The 11,150-nt window shown below is 39.5% G+C and overlaps 1 protein-coding gene across 5 annotated transcripts in view; it reads left to right on the top strand.

The window, feature by feature from the left end:
* Window positions 1-1,025: 1,025 nt before the first annotated feature.
* JAK2 (Janus kinase 2) overlaps window positions 1,026-11,150 on the top strand; it is an 83,931-nt gene continuing 73,806 nt past the window's right edge. The window contains exons 1-3 of one of the 5 annotated variants that reach the window (XM_051788233.1): window positions 1,026-1,189; window positions 1,754-1,802; window positions 3,611-3,631. The gene's annotated coding sequence lies outside the window, so the exon portion shown is untranslated. Of the gene's footprint in view, window positions 1,190-1,753; window positions 1,803-3,610; window positions 3,690-8,103; window positions 8,739-11,150 lie in introns of those variants that run through there. The other 4 variants (XM_051788234.1, XM_051788232.1, XM_051788235.1 and 1 more) reach the window with 4 other exon arrangements.

The raw sequence follows: 11,150 nt of genomic DNA, 5'->3' as shown, positions 1-11,150 counted from the left end.
TTTCTTCTGCACAGAGTAAAAAACCACACATGACATTAGAGAAATGAAAGTGACAAGATTGTCCTTAAATAATTATATTTTAACAGTACCAAATTGCTAGCTGAGAGGTAACAGTTGGCTTTGAAATCACTGCATGTCATGAGCACGAGCCTGTTGGTAGTTTGTGACTCGCAATCTACCGAAATTTTACATGGCTTTTTAGTTCTTGCCTGTCCCAATTTGTGTTCTTTTAACAGACAACCTGGTTCCTGAGCTTTCAGGTGAGGTGTGTTTACTTGGAATGGACAAGAAAATAAGAAAACAACACACAAGAAGTTACAGAAAAGCATACATTTCCAAAGTCAGAACTGTGCAATAAATCCCGGCAGGTGGGACAGAATTAGCACACACACGCATTGCTTAAAGAACCACCCGTGCATTTTTCCTTTGGCCCAACTAACACACGCACTACTGTGCTGCCAGACCGCACTGCTTCTGTTTACCACGGCCGGACAAGGCTAGGTCTGTGGAACCGCTGGTCTGATGCCCTTTGCCTCACTTTAATCCAGCTTTCACCTCACCGCAGCTCCTACAGACGGAGACTTGTCAGACACAAGAATCCCTTGTCGCCCACACCAACTTTCGGGTGAGAGCGGAGGCAGGAAGCAGCATCCGCCCGCACGGCAGCGGTTCCGCTTCCCGACTGGGAAGAGGTTTGTCAACCCCCTGGTGCCCTCCGCCTCTCTAGTGCCGGCGGAGCCGGACGGAGTTCGAAATGCGTTTGGACAACGCTGTCCGGCACATGGCGTGATTCTTGGGGATATGCTGTGCAGGGCCAGGAGTTGGACTCGATGATCCCTGTGGGTCCCTCCCAACTCAGAGTATTCTGTGGTTCCGTGACGAGGGTGCTGCCGCCCCATGGGAGACTGTGCCGCGCTGTGCCTGCCCTCTGGCCGCTGGCACGGCGTCCCTGCACCGAGCGCCATCCGCTGTGCGCGGCGCCGCCTCCCGCCCGGGGCTGAGGGCCCGGCCGGCCGCGGCGCGGTGACGCGAGCGCGGGAGCACCGCCCAGCCGAGGGCGGGCGGAGGCTGCGGGCAGAGCGCGGGTCGGCGCGGAGCTGCCGCCGCGTCCCCCGCCGGCTCCGCCGTGCATGGGGAGGGAGCGGGCGGACGCTGCCTGCGCGCCGGGCTGCTCTGCCAGCGCCGCTGGGTGAGTGGGGCCGGCGCCGCCCGGGGCGGGTGGGGGTGGCGGCTGCACCCGGCGTGTCCCATGTCCTGTCCCGCGGGCAGGGGCTCCCCCACGGCGGGCGGGCACTCGAGGGGCGCGGGCAGCTCTGCAGCCGGGAGGGCTGTGCGGGGCACCGCCGCTGCTCCCTCCCCCTCCGTAAACAGCACTCCCGGGCTCCGGGCCGGGCAGGCGGAGCAGCTGGAAGTCCGGCTGCCGCGCCTCGTCGGTGGAGGTGGTGCGTGTTTGTGCGTTGCGGGAGAACTTCCTCGAGAATTCTTACTTGTGCCATAAAAAAAAAAAAAAACAACAAACAAAAACCAAGAAACAAACCACCTCGTTGCAAGGGGGAGGGCAAGCAGACACAGAAACACATCTGTGGTTTTTCTCTGTATGTCTCCATTGAATTTGCTTCTGCGTGGGGAAATGTTTCAATAGGTGTGGGTTACAAGTTAAATTCGTTTTCATAAGATTATGTGTTTTAAGAAAAGAATTGCAGATAAAACGTCTTCAGAATATTTTTTTATTTTTTTTTTTTTGCGACTGAAGTCTAATTAGAACCTGATTGTGGCCTTGTCACCTCTGCAGTCAGTGACAGGTGAGAAAATGACACCTTTCTAAATTGTTTTGTGCTCAGAGACGTCGACTGTGTTCCTTTTGGTTGTTGGGTAGAAGGAAACATAGTTGGGAAGATTGTGATGGCTGTTTACACTTTCAAATGTGATTCTGTGCTTGAGATTTGTTGCTTAATGGTGAACGTTTCTGACATCTTAGCCCTGTAAAGCCTTCCAATTTATCTACTTCTTAATTTGTTCTATTGTTAATAAAATTTAATGTATATGTAGTTTAGGTGAGAGAGGAGTATTTATTAAGTTTGTATTTTAAGGAAAATCAAAATTAACAGGAGATGGTAGAGAGATTCTCTGCACAGTTAAAGTAAAGGTAGTTTGGAACAGTTTGATTAACTTTTTTTTTCCTCCTCCGCTTCTCAGTCTTCCTAGTATGTGATGTGGGAGTAACATAGTAGTGATGTTCCTTAGGCCTGCCCATTTATCTTCCCTTTTTGGGGTCAGTGGCAGTAATTTGAGGATTCAGTAGGAATACAGTAGCCATCACTGTCTTCTGCTTGATGAGAGTACCTCCCGAGTGATTTCAGGGGTGTAAATAGAGAATTTTGTATTAAACAACTACAGTATTGTTGTGTGAAATGATAGAGATTTTAAGTAGTGGTGCACTTTCCAGAGGAGCCTTAAATTTGAGCTCTTTACAGAGTTTTTAATTTTTGTAAATGCCAGCAACAGCAACATGAGGAAGTAGTATTTGCTGCTGAGAGGGGAAGTTGTGATGAACAAGAAGTTCACAGAATGCAGAAAATGGTTCAACATCCTTATTGATCAAATCAGACTGACTGGAACTGGAAATGGAAATGGAAAATGAAAGGAGGCTGTTACTGCTTTTCACTTGTAGCTGTTCAGAGTGATGATTCGGCTAATAAAAAGGTTGAAATCTCTGTGGAATAACCATTTCTAATGTGGAGGTAATGTTATGCATGATGACAGAATACTACTACAGTGAATGTCACTACCATCTTGTACTAGCAGTGGCATAACTTGCTCAGTTTGTAAGTAAAGCAGTTGCTGAACAGGGTTGTTGCTTTGCCATTGGTCTCTTTTCTCAGCTCTGGAGCATTTTTACGTATGACCTTATGTAAACAAAAAGCTAAGTGACGAAGTTAGCAGTTACAAGAAACAACCTAGCATCTCATCTGAAAGAACTTTAAAAGGGAAATAAGATTCAGAAATGTAGTAATGTTAAACAGAGACATTAATTAAATGGTGTTGGTTATGAATAAAAGAGAACTACCATCAAATGTTACAAAACTTTCATTAAAAAACAATTGATGTAGTTGACCATGCAATAATAAAACAAATACTTGTTTTAATGGTGTTATAAAAAAACCCAACTGATTTGGAAGACGGCAACCAAAATCTTATGTCTTTTTTAATAAAAATAACTGGAGCTTAAAGGAGGAGGTTGCACTAGATGACCCCCTGAGGTACCTTTGAACCCAGATTATCCTATACCAGTGCTCTTGTTCTATTACAGGTTAGCATTTTTGTTCTAACACTGCCCACCAACTTTTTACCTAAGCTTGCTTGCAAGTATTATCACTTTTATTAGGCAGTACACAGTTATATTTTTTTCATTTAACTTAATAGAGCTGCTGTTTCAAAACCTCTGACCCTAGCTGTGCGCTGATTTTGGTGGGTTACTTATGTATTCATATGTCCACCCACAGGGTTCTCAGCATGAGCCCAGTTAGATGACTAATATGAGTAATACTAATAATATCTGAGTCAACATTTGAGCTCATGCTTACGTTTGTATTTCTCTAACTTGTTTCAGATGCAATTTTTTTATCCGAAGGTAAATGAGGAGCTTTCTGGAATTTCTGGATATGAGACTTTGCAGATTATTGCATAAGGTAGATCTGTATTTATGGAGACCTCTAAAACAGTAAAAAAATATGTATATACAATGAGGCTTCTTTATAGTAGTTCTGTTGGAGGAACTGTAGTCAGTTTTCTTTGCCATGTACAAATAGGTCCTGCATGCTGTGTTCATCTAGAAAGTACATTGTATCTGTCATTTAAGTAGGTTATATGCTCCAATACAGTGAAATGCTACAAGGTACCGGTACAAGGTATGTTGTCACTGTCAGTTGCAGCCTGTGAGATGCTGGAAGAAAAAGAGTGATGCCTCACTCAAATATTAAGCTCTGTGAGTTATGCAGTACTGCAGAGACTTCTGGTTTGCATGGGCAATGATAATCCCCATGTGTTATGTAGAATGAGTTGCCTGGAAGGCAGTTGCCTATCTAATTTTGGTTATGCAGTCGTATCACACAGTCAAACATGAATCTTTAAATTTGATTTGTAGAAAAAAAGTCCAATCTAATGCAGGTGACTATTGATTTAAAATCAATAGAAGCATTGTCCTTTTATGAGGTGAGTTGTCTCTGCATCTGTCTTTGACAATGACTTCCACAGTAGTATTACAGAGTTCCTATTGTTGTTAGTAGATTGCTTTTTAATAACGGTTGCACATTTCCTTTTATTAGGAAAAGAGGCATTAGCTCAAAGTGTTTTGATTTTCTGTCTTTTCGGCTGTCTTCTGGTTTTGTGTGGTATTTTTTTGCGGCAGAGGGAGGAGGGGGTATATGTGTGTGTGTGTATGTATTTTCTTTTTTCCTAGAATCTTTAGCATTTGTTCATATCTCATGTAAGTCTGTGAATCTAGTTTTCTGTGTTTTTTCTGATGTCACAAAAAACAGTATTCCAGGTGAATTGAGAATGTTTTCAATCTCTTTCCTATTTTCATTGGAACACTTTGTTTCTTGTCTTGTGTACCTCTGTTAAGCAGAGATTCTGTTGAGCTGCACATCCTGTGCATGATTGTTTTGTTTATCTGCTTACACTTGGCTCAAAATTCAATGCCATGTGGGAATAAGTGCAAGTTATTCTTTCAGGAGTTTGTTATTTTGTGTTTGTTGGCATCTAATGTCTTTTGGGATTTTTGCTTGGCTAGCTCTCAGTTTTGATCCTGCTCAAGTCTCATGTAAGCCAGTTATCACCAAAGTTGTTTCTAGGCTAGGACTTTGAAAGTGCTTATATGCTTGCAAAAATATATGTGGTGTGGTATTTCTTGCTCTGTGTGTGTTCCCATGTAGGACCTTTTCTGATATTTACTCCTATTCTTGATCTATGTGTTGTTCGTGACTTAAAGTTTTTTATTGACAGTCCAGTGGAGCGATCTTAACTGGTATTCCCTTTATTGTTTTGCTTATGTGCTTGAGCCCTTGCAGTAGATTTCAGGCCTTAAGAAAATCTTTTACAGGTGTTTTAAATAAATGAATTTATTATACATGTTCAGGGTGTTGTGATTAAAGTTATTTGCATGTATAATTAAAAATCAAAAAATACGTCTTTATGTGACTTTATTGGTCTCAAGGATTTCTTTTTTTGTAGCAATTAATGAGAGTAACTATCAAATTAATTTAAATCGGTTTGTGAGATTTTTTTTTTGCACAGTCTAAGTCATACTGTTTACCAGAAACAGTGTATGGGGATGAGGACTTTTTGGAGGTTTTTGGGAGGGAGAGCGTTAATAGTTTAGAAGAGTGTTAACATTTCCTAGTCTAACATTGACACTTTGCATAAATAACAGATCTTAAAGGACATGTCTAGTGTGCTTTAAATGAATATTTTCTCTCTTTGCTATCTATTAGTCTTGCTTGACTGCTAAGATTTCATAGTTATGACCAAAATGTTTATCAGTCTTCAGTGTGTCACAAGACAGGCTACAGCTTGAGCTTCTAGTACTGTCAGATATTTTTAAAGTAAGAAAAATTTTGCCTTCTAAATATCCAATCTTGATACATAAATATACAGTTAATTTGGTACCTGTATTTATAAAAAAATTTATAGGCCTCGGTTATTCAAGTGCATTTAGATTGGGAGCCCTTTTAAATCCAACATAAAATGGTGGGATTGCTTACATGAATTCAGTTATGGAGATAGGGCCATGGATGGTGTCTGAGTTATACTGAATGTATTAGGTAGAAATTGACTGAGATTAATGCAAGGGCATTTGAGGAGAAAGACTATTGGAAAACAAACATTAATTCCCAATAAAAGATGGTTTTTTTGTGAGTTGAAAAGGTACTTTGGAAACCTATTGAGATAGTCAAGTAGTATAGGAGGCTCTGAGTTTATAAAGACAAAAGCCTCTTAAAAATACAGCTTTCAAGTGAAGAGTCACATTGGAGGATCATGTTCAGGAAAAAAACAAGTCTGTTATGTGTGATGTAGTTAGTATACTGCATACTATAAGCTGGCAGAAATTCTCTCTTTTGCTGCATTTCCCAGTTGCAGGGAATTCTGACATTCTTTAATGTTTTCTGCTGATTCTGCAAAATGTAGCAATGCTGTATTTTGTTTGTTCATAAGTTAACTTTAATACAGTTACAAGGGACAACAATCCCCAGCTAGCTCTATACTTCTTTCTGAAACAAAGGAGCAATGCAGAGGGGAAATAAAGCCACTTAATGTGTTTGCTGCATCCCACCTAAATGAAGGAGTACTCCTGTGGGCTTGGAAATCAGGAGTTGGGGCCAAATAGCAACTGTTCATATGAGGAGGCATCCTCTTAGAGATAAGCAGAATCAAAAACATTCTTTTTCCAATCATACAGTCTACAAAGGTAAAGAAGGCAAAGTGTAATCTTCAGAAAATGGAGGGAGTAAAAGGAGTCGAAGTAAGTGAAATCTTTAAAACTACTTCCTTATAGCTGAAGGAATCAAAACTGGACCCAAAGCCAAACCATTCCCATTTTATAGGTTGTACCAAGAGGATTGGTGAACTTGAAAGCTTGCATGGTTTTCAACTTCATCATCAAACTACTAAAGACATTTCCCCTCACTATGAAATGTACCTCATAGAGATAACTGCTTCTTGTACAAATTAATTTTGGAAATTATAACTGGCATTTCAAATCTTATTCCTCACACTATTTTGCCATAATTTGCAGCACTGGCACTGCAGATTCTCTCTTGCGATTAGTTTTTTGAATCCCTGGGAGTTTTATTTTAATCTGGGATGTGTTATAATAATATGTACATAGAAATGTCTTCAATTTTTCTTGTCTTGTAAAATCCTCTTTAGAGTTTAAGATTAGTTGTATGAAATTTGAATGCCCACTTCAGCATATTAAGATCAGTATTAATATGCAGTTTTTAAGCAATGAGTTTTTTATAATTTTGACAGATTGGTGTGCACAGTTTTCAGATTTCTACAATGAGTAAAACAGTGACATTCTTTTCGGTTTTTTTCATATTTCGTTACCTTGAGGTTTTGCTCTTTGGAGCAGTTGAAAGCATACTTAGCAATTGATGGCCAAAGGACTGTGGAATTCCTTATGCTGGGGAAAATGGGTAGGAATCCAAGCAGACAAAGAATTTTGGACTTTTTGTCAGAAATGGAAAACCGTGAAGTCACAGAGATGTAAGAATAAGTTAGAGGTTGTAGTTTCATGATGTGCATTAACTGTTTCTTAAACTGTCTTTAGTTCTCAAAACTTTTCTCACCCTCTCAAAAACACTGTAATATGCTGCTCTGTCAGTTGTGTAAACACAACAGCTCTTTGTAGAGCTGTGCTGTAAACTGTATCACAAGTGACCTAAGTTAAAATTAATTTCTTTTTTTTCTCTTTTGGAACAAGTGGCATGAGGGGAGGAGAACGGACAGGAAAACTTTTTAAGCTGGTTTACAATGTCAGAGAAAATATTGTGTAATTGCATCGTGGATAACCCCAAAGATGGACTCAGCTACAAAAGAAATTTTGGGTTCCCAGTGGAATCTGAGGGCATTGGATTGCACAAGACCTAGATCCTTGGCTGTGGGCAGTAAAGCATGTGTCAGTCCAACAGCTGGCTCCCAAAAGATTGAGACTTTGGAACTACTCTACCAACTGTGTAAATAGGTGCATGGTTATCTTTTAAATGCTGTATACCTGGGTCTTCATAAACTTTTGTAACTATGCTATCTGGGGGCTTGTGAAAAAGTACTTCTGGTTGTTTTTCTCTTAACCTGGCTTCTTTGGTTAGGGGTGATTTCAAGTTAGCTGGCTAACTTGAGGACATTCTATTCCAATGTGTCTTTTGGTCCCTAAAACTGAAGCTTAACACACCAAAATGGTGTTTGGGGTGTTGAAAGGATGATATACTAGCACTGAATTCCAATGAGCATTTCAGAAGCATGCTTGCAGAAGCCAGAGAGGAGCACATTAGACTTAAGTTTGTGACAATAAGAATGCAAAACTGTTAGTAAAATGTACAGAACCTTTGCTAGGTAGATGTAAAAATGAGCTGAAATCTTCACTTTTCATTGTTTTGCATTGGCAGACCTAAAAGCAGTGTGATGAAATAGACTTGGGTCAAAGTGGAGAATAAATAAACCAGGAGGTTTATTTGGTTGAGGTTAATGAGATTACACCAGTATCTGTCAGAACCAAATAAATTTGAAGCTATGTCTGCAATATAGTTGCATGTGTGATCTTAACACACATCGGTGTACCTGAACAAGGTCATATTTCAGCAGCTGGAAACCAGAGCAGTGCAAATACACAGAATACTGAAAGTTTCACACTGCCATTGCTACCCAGGCTGGTTCAGGTGTATTAACAGTGTTTAGAAGGATATCTTTAGACTGCAGCAGGCTTAAGCTGTGCCGTAAGTTTCTTGGGCTTGTATTTTTCCAGGTCTGTTTTCTCAGAGCTCTGCCACTTGCTCAGACTGATAGGTTATCAATATTTTTGCCTGTGAACTCACAAAACTGAGTTTTAAACTCACTTTGGAATGTTAAAATGTTTACTTCGTTTTCTAAAAAGATTGTAGGATTTGGCAATTTTATGATGGTTTGGTGAGTTTTGATACATAGCTTTTTTGAACTCTGGAACCTGAGGTAAAAATTTTGGGGTAAGTTGTTACTACATAACATCTCTTTTTGTAGTTTAAGTTGTTGTGTTGTGGTTGTGTGGTTGTTATGACTGTGTAAGGTGATGAAATAGTATTTCTTACAGTCAGGCTTTTTAGAAGGTTATCTGAAGTTTGTCATTACCTGATATTACAGCAAGTTAACCACATACCATAATGTGCTAGAAGGCACTGTCTGTCTAGTTTCTTATCCCTTCAGTAGCCTTGTGGACTCTTCTACCAACCTGTGTGAAAGGTCTTTGGACAGCTTTACATTTAGATTACTTGAAAACATTTCTGGAAATAATGGAAAAGCTTTGCTTTTAAACAGCATGCAGGGCACTTAGTGCTTTGTGGTAATGTGTCAAACTGCTTTTCTCCATCTTCCACATCTGTGGTATGTCTTGACTAAGAAACTAACTATTAATTTGACTTGTCACAATGTAGCAGAAATGTTTTTGACTGAGAACTAAGGGGAAGTGACCTGGAGTGCTCTTTTAACAGTTAATAGGTTAAATATGTGTGAAGCCAGGAAAAGTGATTACCCCTTTCATGCTAAGGGGACACACTGAATGAAAACTAGAGCATATCATTCTTGATCTTCAGTGGACAGACAGGTAATAGAGATGAAGAAGATTTCTTTAAATTATTCTTTGTTTTAAAGAAAACCATTTGGAGGTTATTATTATAGTTCTGCTAAAGCCTAGATTTAGTCAAACAATGTAACTTTTGGAGATATGGTACTTATAGAATCACAGAATAATTTGATGAGAGGGGACCTCAGTTGGTTTCTGCTCCAAAGTTCTGCATAAAGCAGGGTCAGTAATGATATCATAATGGGTACAAAAGCTGTATCCAGTCAGGTCACAAAACCCTTTAAGAATGGAGACAACACATTGACTGCTGGACTTTCTCCAGATGTCAGACTTTCTCCTTACATCCTCTCTGAACATCTTGTGTTTCAACTTGTGCCAGTTGTCTCTTGTCCTGTGAAGAGCTTGGCTCTGTCTTCTGAATAACCTCCTTGTTGGTGGCCAGGGCTGCTGTTCTGTTCCCCCTGTCTTCTCCAGGTGGAATAGGCCCTGTTCCCCTCTCTGTACTTACAGGGTCTGTGCTACAGTCTCCACCTATGTTAGTGTCCTCTGTTGTGAACTTGTTCTTGTTTGTCAGTGTTTTTTCTGTGCTGGGGCAATGAGATAGGGCCTGGACACAGAATTTGGAATTCAAGTAAGATCTGAATATTGACAGACTTCTAAATAAAAGCCAGGACAGTAGGTGGTCCTGAGAGACTTTTCAGCAACAAAACTGGGAACAATTTCTTCTTCCAGTTTATGTGTAAAAATAACCATAAGATCATGAGCTGTGCTTGGTTTAAATCCTTGAAGGACATTGTGACCAGAAACAGGCTGTTCAGTTCATGTAATGACCGTACTTCCCCTCTAATTAACTGTGCAGTTTGAAAAAACAAATGTGTTTTAATAAATTTAGTTGGTCATGTAGCATTTCTTTATAAGTATTGTATTTAATAATGTCAACTGTAGTTTTTTCGTAAGTTCTATGTTGTTGTTACATTTCAAATTTTGAAATCCAGTAGGCTAGAAAAAAGTTAAAAATTACTATATTGAAAACTACAGTTGATGTACTTTTTAGCGTAATGTAATGAATTAAAACTCCAAGTTTAGATGGAACTCATTAAGTTCCGTCTCTTCTTACATAAAAATGCATCATAATGTGCCATATTTAATTAAAAACAAGTGCAAAGAACTGTTTGACTGCTTCAGTGATTAAACATGTGAAACAGTTTAAAAAGTAAACATGCAACACGAGTGGTTTATATTAAATGTTCTCTTCAATTTCAAACATAACTTAAAGAAGCTATTTTAAATAAATTTGGATAAATCAAATTGTCGCCATTAGATTGCTGAGTACTTAATTATACATTATAATATTACATGCATGTAATACACTTATTTATATTTGGGGGGTTGTGGGGTTTTTTTGTCTTTTTTTTGATTCACTTTACTTCTCTGAGATTCATGGACTGTTAAACCAATTGGAACTTTTGGAGTGTTATGGCCTTTTGTTTTTGTCAAGTCATTAAACTTCAACCACTTGAGACCAGTGGATTCTGTTTTGCTGGAATGAATGTCTCCTAGAGCTAGTTACAAGGGTATGACTGTGCTATTCGGTTCTTTCATCAAACTGGATTCTTGAGTACGAGTTCACAAGTCGAGTTAGTTTTAATATTTGACTTTCTTGATAGTTGCTCTGTAACGTCATTGCTTACTAATAAAATTAATTGTGGAACATAAGTTTCTTCCCTTGAGGAGCATAAATGTGTGATGAATCAGTATGCCAAATTTGTTTAGTAAGAGCTTGTACTAGGGATATTATTTATGCCTAAAATTCTTCTAT

Source organism: Manacus candei, unplaced genomic scaffold (genome assembly GCF_025592945.1).
Source record: "Manacus candei isolate 608988 ecotype Guabito, Panama unplaced genomic scaffold, ASM2559294v1 h1tg000024l, whole genome shotgun sequence".
Lineage (NCBI taxonomy): Eukaryota > Metazoa > Chordata > Aves > Passeriformes > Pipridae > Manacus > Manacus candei.
The sequence above is the reverse complement of the archived record's forward strand: the minus strand, read 5'-3'. Positions and strand labels throughout refer to the sequence as shown.